Below are 10,900 nucleotides of genomic sequence, written 5' to 3' on the forward strand. Positions count from 1 at the left end.
GGGGTCATCATCTATTTCTCCACTTATAGAACATTTATGTTTTGCGCTTTTCTTCCAAATATAGGCCATACCTCTAAGCAAACGTCACAAAAGTAACATCTTTGTTTTGGAAACATTAAGTGATTACTATTATTTACTAGTAAAAATACTAGATAAGACAATTATAAATAAGGAGATCCTTAACATTTTTGAAACATTAAATGACCAGTACTATTTCTTTAGTAAGAAATCTAGATAAGATGGTTACAAATAAGGAGATCCTTAATATTTTGGAAACATTAACCGATTACTATTATTTGACTAAATCTTGCATGCAAACAAACCCCTAGGTTCTCCTTTTCTTGGGAACACCTCATAACTTTATTCATACTTGAAACCATTACAGTATAGTGCTTTGGATTCAAGATGCAAAATCATACAAAGTAACTCATAGAACCAAGAATTACAAGGAAGTCTCTTGGATACATCTTCCACGCGGTATCAATCTTTGCAAGACGAAAATTGTTGATAGTTCAATAAAAGGGTTGCAATTGGACTAGAGTTGTGACGTCGCCACTCATTCACGTGGACAAATTTGATCGCCAATAAAGGTATCTGAACCATAGTATGCTTCCTATGAAACCAACTCTAAGCCTAAAACCAGTCTGATTCCAAGCAAGCGATCGGGTAGTTTAATCCCTAGCGCCCCCTTAACCTCTCATAGAATGCAGCTAACCTCGATCCTTGGCCATCGGGTCAGCCCCAATTCATTGTCTTGGCCATCGGGATACCGTATGCTTACCCTTACCCTTACCTATATGTATGATGATGATGACATTGCTACCAGTTACGAAATGGTGAATATATATCAGACACATAGAATCCGGCCCTTTGAGATGCCAAGCTTCTTTTTTCTTCTGTTTGAATTTGATGAAGGAACTTTGGTCATTCCGTTGACTCGTATCCTCTGCCGTGCTGTCTCTTGGGACTGTTTATGTGCTGTCTCTTGGGACTGTTTCATAGAGAAACCATGTATGTTGCTACTATTATGAATGAATACATGGTTCTTCTTCTAAAAAAAGGGAAGGATCGGGCCAAGTTCAACTACTTGCTCTATTATGAATGAATACATGATTATGTTAAAAAAACGAATGAATACATGGTTATGTTAAAAAAACGAATGAATACATGGTTCTTCAACTTCTTCTAAAAAAAAAGTTCAACTCTTTGCTACAGCAGTTGCAGGGATTGGTCAAGTGCTTCAAACTATCGGTATATATAACCTAACGTAAGGAGGTTACCACAGGCCGACTTTAGCTCAGTTGGTAGAGCGGAGGACTGTAGTGTTGCAGATAAATCCTTAGGTCGCTGGTTCGAATCCGGCAAGTCGGAATTTTTTTACCCTTTTACCCTTTTTCCTTTGTAACTTTTTTTTTACTAAATCCAGTCTTGGATTTGTTATCTACCCTCTTTCTTGGGGGAGAATTTATTATCTACTCATCAGACTAGACTATTCTTTTGCTAATTAACGGTTCCGGTATCGACACATCTTACAAAAATGAAAAAAATGATGCTTGGTGTGTGGCAGCTCTCGTCTAGATGAGAAATAATTATGTCTCTTCTAACTCACACACCCTTGGATTTTACGTGAAGATTCGTGAGGATTTTTTAGGAGTTGGATGAGACTTTGTTAGTTCTCATCACCCAATAGCAAATCCAATATATATTTTTTTTGACTTGTGAAAATAACTCCTTTTCAGCCAGGTAAAAGGGGACCGCCTCCCATTTTTATTCATCATTATGGGGTAAAAAATTCAATCAACAAAAGAAAAAGAAAGGTGCAACACACATCTGCTCAATTCCCACTACAAAAAAAGTAATCAAAATCACACTTCGGCCGGATCAAATCTATCTCTGCGGGCTTCTCTCTACCCTGAGTACATTGATCAATCGATGGCCCCCGGTTAGTTTACTTCTGTGACTCCAGAGCCTTCAGGACCTCCTCGCCCATTCGCTTACACCCGACCAATGTCTGCAACCAAACAGAAGAACGACATGACCACGTAAGCTTCGAAAAAAGAGCACCCATGAAAAAAAAAGATCCGAAAAAAAGGAAGTGAGGGATGTTTGAAAAGATTTTATTATTGAACATGACTACCAATCATTCCAAGAGAACTAACGACTTTGCTAAGTGAATGAAGGTTTTATTATTTGCTTGGCAGCAGATACAAAGTAGCTTTAGTAGGCATTGAACTTCTTCGACGTAAATGTAGCAATGACCACATGCAGACATGACATCCATTGATAATGTTCATAAACTGATCTTACCGTTCCAGGAGAATATATGTCCCCTGTTCGGAACCCGCTGTCCAATGTCTCCGTAACCGCGGTTTCGATTCTCTTGGCAGCATTTTCAGCACCGAGGCCATATTTCAGTAGCATCGCAGCACTAAGAATTGTAGCTAACGGGTTTGCCTTGTCCTGCACTCAACAAATAGCAGGAGGAATCAGAATTTCAAACGCAGCTAACGGGGTTGCCTTGTTCTGCACACAAAATCTATTCTGCGAGTAGAAGCTATATCAACCAACCTGCCCAGCAATGTCAGGGGCAGAGCCATGGATAGGTTCGAATAGACCCGGTCCCTGCAAAGGAAAACAAGATCCTTCAGTGCCTTCTTCTAGCATTCTCAGCAGAACAATATGAGCGCTTGCAAGCAATTTAATGTGGGCTCCCTCTATTACCGATTCACCAACACTAGCAGATGGGAGCATTCCAATGCTTCCTGTGATCATGGATGCTTCGTCCGACAATATGTCACCATAACTATTGTTCGTTACAATTGTGTCAAACTGTGATGATGCAGGAAATTCAGTAGGTCAGCACATGCTCATACTGCTTGAATCGGCATGAAATCAATTGCATACAAAGAAACAAACCTGTTTAGGATTCCAAACAAGCTGCATCGAAGCATTATCAACATACATGTGTGACAGCTCAACATCAGGGAATTCAGAAGCTATTGCAGTGACCCTCTTCCTCCAAAGCATAGATGCCTAAAACAACATTTGATCAAAATGTTATATTCGCTATGTGAAATAAAAATACTTGTAACTATAAGCTTATACTCTGAAGAGGATTCTAGCATGAGCAAAATGATAGTTCATAATCAATATATTCAACTAGATATCCAAGATATTGTTGTATAAACATTAAATATCACGGTGTTCCTCAATATAACTCCATGGATCAGTTCCAATTTTTATACAAGTCAAACAAATCAAGAACATGTTTGGGGTTTATATACTTAAGTACCTCGAGAACATTCGCTTTGTCCACCGAGCATAGGTTCCCTCCTCTCTTGCGGGCAACTTCAAATGCAACACGTGCAATACAATCAATCTGGGGATAGAGTCGTTTATAAAAAATTAGTTCTCAAGTAATGCACTATTCAGTAGTTCTTAATTCAATTACACATTCTTCACGAAAACACATCTTGGCATCATCATAGGACATTCACGCAATTTATCAGGGGGGGGGGGGGGGGGGGGGGGGGGGGGCGCTGAAATGTCTGAGGTCAACAATACCTCCAGTAAGCTCTCTAACAACCATGATGTCAACTCCTTCAGCCACCTCTTTCTTCAAAGTAGATGCATCTACTAACTACAAAAGTGTCAGGTCATAGAGGGAAGTAATTACACAGAACATCACTATTTTTAAGCGAATTAAACAAGTCCATCCCACCCCAAATCCTGCAGCTAAGGCTACATTTGCTAGTATTTTGCTGTTTAGTTAAACTATGTACCGCTATGACAGATTACATCAGGGACGCAGGAGCCACTCTGATGCCTTGGATGCAACTAGCAAACTAGAGTACAAAAGGCAGTGCTGTCGAGTAAAGCATGGTTCTTATGCGAAATGCACTGAAACTGAAGCAAGATAGGGATATACCTGCGGCAACACCGTGGCTGGTCGCAGATTGGCAAACACGCCGAGCCCGGCACGGATGTTGAGCAGCCCGGTCTCGGGCTTGAGATGCTTCTCATTGTTATCCCACTTATACCTGCAACCAACCGCAGCATCAACATCCAATTTACTGAAACTCAAAGTCACAGAAGATGCACATGACGACTTCTGAATTAATTACTGCTGCCAGATGGTTTCCACTCACCCTCCTATCGCGCCGAGCAGGACGGCGTCGGAGGCCCGCGCCGCCGCCAGCGTCTCGTCGGGGAGCGGCACCCCGACGGCGTCCAGCGCCGCGCCGCCCATCAGCATCTCCCGGAACCGGAGCTCCACGCCTGCGGCCGCAAGCAAACAAATTGGGGTCACCTGTCGCCCTGCCAGCTAGCACTAGTCGGAGCTCAAAGCAATGGACGGCGTGGGGTTCAGCTTGGCTTGCCTTCCTTGGCGCCGGCGACGGAGAGGACGTCCTTGGCGACGGCGACCACCTCCGGGCCGATGCCGTCGCCCGGGAGGAGCGTAATGCTGTAGCTCCGGGCCGCGGCCGAGCACCGGAACGTCGCCGTCGCATGCCGCGGCCGCACCGCCGCGCCGGAAAAGCTTAGGGTTTTGAGCGGAGCAGCTTGGAGCTGAGTCATCGTCGTGCTTGGCTCGGCCCGGCCCCGGCGTCGTCGTCTCCTCTCCTGGGCCTCGGCTGGATGTGATATAAATCCTGTCCATGGAGTTGGGTTGGGCCCAAGTTTAGCTCCAGGGCCTGTTTCATTTTAAAAGGTTTGAATGCTAACAAAACAATATTTTTTCAATCCCTAATAAAAAAAAGGGATTCAAAAGGTTTGCGTGTTTTTTTAAATAATGGATTTCTTATGATTTTTTCATATATTATTTGTTCCATTTGTAATATTTTTTTGAGGGGATCCATTTGTAATATTTAATCACACAATTCCATTTTCTTAAGATTCATTCGCACCTACACTTTATTAGAAGATAATTTTTGTGGCGGGCTCTAGTGGTTTCTATCGTCAAAAAAATTAAATCATTGTAGGATTCAAGTGTATTTTTTTTGCCTAAGATTCATCTGGATAGAATCTATCAGACTCTAGCCTGTTGGATACAATTTACATGCATTTTCTTTTCCTATTTTCCGGTGCTCTTGTAATCTTGCAAATAAAAGGAAGCCTTAGTGTAGAAAATGAATCGATCCTATGATCTATAACTCGTGTTGACACTGTGTTTTTTACTCCCCCTGTCCCGTACTCCCTTCGTTCGGAATTACTTGTCTTGAAAATGGATGTATCTAAAACTAAAATACGTCTAGATACGTTCATTTCTGCGACAAGTAATTCTGAACGGAGGGAGTATAATATAAGAGTGATTTTGGCACTAGTGTAGTGTCGGAAACGCTCTTATATTATGGGACAGAGGGAGTAGCATGTATTTCTAACCATGTATATTTCTAAGTGTTGATGAGATACAACAACAAGGTAGCGAGGCAGAGCCAATTTGGGTTGCTTGCTAGCTTAGATGGTTATCAACTCACTAGAGGAAGGGAGAGCATGGTATGGAGTGGGGGTAGTGAAATTCACATTGCATGTTTAGTTTGTAGCCTAACTTTGTTGTGCCATAACACCAAATATGCATGTGCTTTGTTCATTGTCATAGTCAGTCATCAACCAAACATGCCGGTAATGTGACATTATTAATAATCTTTTGTCCTATGGTACATTGCTGTTTTTTGTTTTGGAAAAGCAATTTTGGCATGCGCTAAAACTGCAATTTCAATCAGATTTGGTTGTCTCACATACAACATGCAGATCAACATTACACTGCGTACCACCTTTACCACGTTTACAATCAGAAAATGATGAAGTTAATTAAGATAGCCACGATCTTCATCAATTAATTTAACACAGATTTAAGCCAACTGCAGTGATATCAAAAGGTTGCATGAACTAGAGAGCATATATAGATGAACTAAGCGACTGATAGGAGCTGGATTGCGATCAGCAATGCAACTCAAATTGATTAAAAAAACATAATGCAACTGAAACCAAAAGGTTCCGGATCATGTATCCTGGTTCTATACTTCTATCTTCAATAGAATGTTTCAGTCAAACATTCTGGAATCTGGATAAAAAAGAATATCAAGCACCATCTCCTCTCAAATCCTAGTTCATCTTTTGTATCTGATTTCTATCTCAAAACCTCAGATTGGTATCTGTGGGTTGCTAGTAGTGTTGATTACTCACTACTAAAAAAAAACCTTATACACAGAATGTTACCAGTAGCGCTTGTTAAAATGAGGCGCTACTGCTACTTAGCAGTAGCGCGTCTGCTAGAATGGCGCTACTGTTACCCGCTTAGCAGTAGCGCGACAGGAACAGAACGCGCTACTACTATAATTGCCACACCGTTCCCGACGTGCTAGGTATAGTAGTAGCGTCCTTCTACGAACAGCGCTACTACTACGGATTTTAGCAGCAGCGCGTTTTGCCTCCCCACGCTACTGTTAAAGCTATTTTCACCTAACCCCTGTGCGGCCTGATTCCCTCTCCTCTGCTTCTTCCTCCCCCAATTCTCCTCTACTATTCCTCGTCGCCTCCGCCTCGCCGTCGTCTCCCCCGACCCCGCCTCGCTTCCGCCTCGCCGCCGTCTCCCCCAACCCCGCCTCGCCTCCGCCTCGCCGCCGTCTCCCCCGACCACGCCTCGCCGTCGTATCCCCCGACCCCGCCTCGCCGCGCCTCGGTGCCGCCGTCTCCCTCGACCCCATCTCTCTCCCCGCCCTCTGTAAGCACTCTCCCATTCCAATCCCTCTTCTCTGCTTAGTATGAACCCTAGCTAGTTAGTGCTAGTTAGTATGAACCCTAGGCTATTTTTAGTGCTAGTTAGTTAATTACTTATATGGTAATTAGGGCAGTAGTTCCTAGGTACTAATTAGTTAGTAAGAACTAGGTACTAATTAGGTATTAGTTTATTTTTATTTATAGTAAGTTTATTTTTAGTAAGAACTAATTAAATTAATAGAACTCGTTAGTAAGAACGTGTTGCTAATTTTTTAGTTAAAGCAATTTTTCTCGCATCGACGTGGACGATGCCTATCCCGCATCCTCGTCGTCGAGTCGGCGGTGGACGACACCTGCTTGACCAGATGGGCCATGTCCGGGACTGGGCTCCGCCGGGGTGGTACTGGGAGGCGCTACCTACCGGGGGGCGCAGGTTGGTGAGGAGCCAGCCTGTCGTTGACCCGAACCTTCTTTGCTGGCGGTCGCGTGGGCCAGTGATGGTCCAGAGGCTCGAGGACTCCGCGGAGGTGGTGCGTCACCGTGTCAGTGAGGAGGACGCGCACGTCCATCGCTACTTGTTTGCGTTGGAGCACAGGTTCTCCAATACCTGGCAGGTTCTCCAGGGATCTCACTGGAGCTATGATCCCGTGATGGTTCCTTCTCTGTGGGTGTCCACCGCCCGCGCCGATACCCGTCGTGTGCTAGGGTTTTAGTTGTATTAGTGATGTTATATGTATGACACTATTTGGGATGTATTAGTGATAATATTCGACGATGTATGGACGCATGAGATGATTTACTTTTGCTTATTGAATGCATGCTAATTTGAGTCCTATAAGATATTTTGAAATGTATATCTTGTGTTGCTCAATATCCAAGTTGCCGGTCATGTTTGCAGGTTACACCTCTGAGTGGCCTATGTTTTGCCGGAGTGTTGATTCATTTCCGTTCCGGTAAATTTCAGGCGCTCGATATGTCCTATTTTAGCAAAGGTCATGCCGGATTTTTCCGTGAATTTTGGCATGACTTGTGCCAGAATATGCAGGAAATATCGAGTGCCCCGGATTTGTGTGTTGAGTATCCTGGTAGTTGTCTTCGATCGATTTTCAATTAATGTTTTAACTATGAACATAGGAAATGTCTAATGACCAAAAGGATTTCGGTATTTGCAAATACTGCGAAGACGAGCGCGGCCTGTGCGACGGAATCTTCCTAGATGATGATAGGCACTTCAGCATCAAGCTGGACGAGAACTTCGAAGTGGATACAGTAAGTCACAACGACAAGTCTTTTTTCGTAATTAAGCATGACATCTGCTTCATTTGCTTCAACTTATATTTTTTTACTATTGTACTAGCGTATCCCCTGCCATGCAAGAGTTTTTGTATTGGATAAGATAGGTTTCAGTCATACTATGGAGGTAAAGAAAGTTTACTTGAAGACCGAGCATGGTTATATTTTCCACGCAAAATTATACAATTCAGACGACTACACCTATTTTGGATGCAAAACATGGCGAGCACTATGCAAGACTTATGCATTTGAGCCTGATATGGTTATCACCTTTGATATTCGTCCGGAAGATGATATTGAAGGTAATACCGACATCTGGGTCGATGTGCAGACGCCTCCAGTTATACCATTATGTAAGTTTCTCAACCATATTTATGTCTTTGATATTGTTTATTCAAAAATAGTTGACAACTAATTTGTATTGTCGGCTTATTTCGGTGCAAGCAAACATGTCCGGGGCTTGGTAGACAGGACCTACTACTGTCCCGAGGTTGAACTCAACTGCGAGGAGCTAACTCATTATATTTCATGGCTTGAGGATCTTGATACTGTAAAGACAAATTTTCTTCCTGCATTTAGAAATGTTAGTACTGAAAACTTGCGACCAATAGTGTTCGTAATGAACTACGGTCATATCTATTTAGGAAGGATGGTAAGATTTTTACTATTTGTCCTTAGTGCATCTTTTCCATAGATTATTTTTGAAGCTAAACTTCATTGCTAAGTATGTTACCATACGATGTTCTTCAACAGGGACTCCCGATGAATGTTGTGCCTTATGGGATCGAGACTAAAGGTACCATGAGTATTATTAGCTTACGGTCAAGATATCCTACAGATTACTTTAGTGCATTCAAGATTAGCGACGGATGCTTAATAATGCAAGACTGGACCAAATGTGTGATGGAGAAGCGTAGAGAAGTACTAGGGGGCAGTAAACAGATGCGCTACCCACAATTAAGAGACAGGTTCATCTGCATGCTCCAACTTGATCAAGGAGGAGAGTGTTGGAAATATGCCCCAGAGGCAATAATAATTAGTTATTATTATATTTCCTTGTTCATGATAATCGTTTATTATCCATGCTAGAATTGTATTGATAGGAAACTCAGATACACGTGTGGATACATAGACAACACCATGTCCCTACTAAGCCTCTAGTTGACTAGCTCGTTGATCAATAGATGGTTACGGTTTCCTGACCATGGACATTGGATGTCATTGATAACGGGATCACATCATTAGGAGAATGATGTGATGGACAAAGACCCAATCCTAAGCCTAGCACAAGATCATGTAGTTCGTATGCTAAAGCTTTTCTAATGTCAAGTATCATTTCCTTAGACCATGAGATTGTGCAACTCCCGGATACCGTAGGAGTGCTTTGGGTGTGCCAAACGTCACAACGTAACTGGGTGGCTATAAAGGTACACTACAGGTATCTCCGAAAGTGTCTGTTGGGTTGGCACGAATCGAGACTGGGATTTGTCACTCCGTGTAAACGGAGAGGTATCTCTGGGCCCACTCGGTAGGACATCATCATAATGTGCACAGTGTGATCAAGGAGTTGATCACGGGATGATGTGTTACAAAACGAGTAAAGAGACTTGCCGGTAACGAGATTGAACAAGGTATCGGGATACCGACGATCGAATCTCGGGCAAGTATCGTACCGCTAGACAAAGGGAATTGTATACGGGATTGATTAAGTCCTTGACATCATGGTTCATCCGATGAGATCATCGTGGAACATGTGGGAGCCAACATGGGTATCCAGATCCCGCTGTTGGTTATTGACAGGAGAACGTCTCGGTCATGTCTGCATGGTTCCCGAACCCGTAGGGTCTACACACTTAAGGTTCGGTGACGCTCGGGTTATAGAGATATTAGTATGCGGTAACCCGAAAGTTGTTCGGAGTCCCGGATGAGATCCCGGACGTCACGAGGAGTTACGGAATGGTCCGGGGTAAAGATTTATATATGGGAAGTCTTGTTTTGGTCGCCGGAAAAGTTTCGCGCATTATCGGTATTGTACCGGGAGTGCCGAAAGGGGTCCGGAGGTCCACCAAGGGGGTCCACCTGCCCCGGGGGGGCACATGGGCTGTAGGGGTGTGCGCCTTGGCCTATATGGGCCAAGGGCACCAGCCCCAAGAGGCCCATGCGCCAAGAGATAAGGGAAAGAAAGAGTCCTAAAGGGGGAAGGCACCTCCTAGGTGCCTTGGGGAGGATGGACTCCTCCCTGGCCGCACCCTTCCTTGGAGGAAGGGCCAAGGCTGCGCCCCCCTCTCCCTTGGCCCTATATATAGTGGGGGGAAGGGAGGGCAGCCGCACCTAAGCCATGGCGCCTCCCTCTCCCTCCCATGACACATCTCCCTCCTCCCGAAGCGCTTGGCGAAGCCCTGTTGGAATCCCGCTACTTCCACCACCACGCCGTCGTGCTGCTGGATCTCCATCAACCTCTCCTCCTCCCTTGCTGGATCAAGAAGGAGGAGACGTCGCTGCTCCGTACGTGTGTTGAACGCGGAGGTGCCGTCCGTTCGGCGCTAGGATCATCGGTGATTTGGATCACGACGAGTACGACTCCATCAACCCCGTTCTCTTGAATGCTTCCGCGCGCGATCTACAAGGGTATGTAGATCAACTCCTCCCTCGTTGCTAGATGACTCCATAGATAGATCTTGGTGACACATAGGAAAATTTTGAATTTATGCTACGTTACCCAACAGTGGCATCATGAGCTAGGTCTATACGTAGTTTCTATGCACGAGTAGAACACAAAGTAGTTGTGGGCGTTGATTTTGTTCAATATGCTTACCGTTACTAGTCCAATCTTGATTCAGCGGCATTGTGGGATGAAGCGGCCCGAACCGACCTTACACGTACTCTT

At 44.1% G+C, this 10,900-nt stretch overlaps 1 non-coding gene and 1 pseudogene across 1 annotated transcript; one reads left to right on the forward strand and one right to left on the reverse strand.

Annotated features, from left to right (window-relative positions):
* The first annotated feature begins 1,286 nt into the window (after positions 1-1,286).
* TRNAY-GUA lies at positions 1,287-1,371 on the forward strand. Its single transcript is given in 2 exon segments — positions 1,287-1,323; positions 1,336-1,371. It is a non-coding gene; the product is annotated as a tRNA-Tyr (tRNA).
* Positions 1,372-1,771: 400 nt separating this feature from the next.
* Positions 1,772-4,589, reverse strand: LOC125547486 (annotated as a pseudogene).
* Positions 4,590-10,900: the final 6,311 nt, after the last annotated feature.

The sequence above is a fragment of the Triticum urartu genome, chromosome 3 (genome assembly GCF_003073215.2).
Source record: "Triticum urartu cultivar G1812 chromosome 3, Tu2.1, whole genome shotgun sequence".
In the NCBI taxonomy this organism is placed as follows: domain Eukaryota; kingdom Viridiplantae; phylum Streptophyta; class Magnoliopsida; order Poales; family Poaceae; genus Triticum; species Triticum urartu.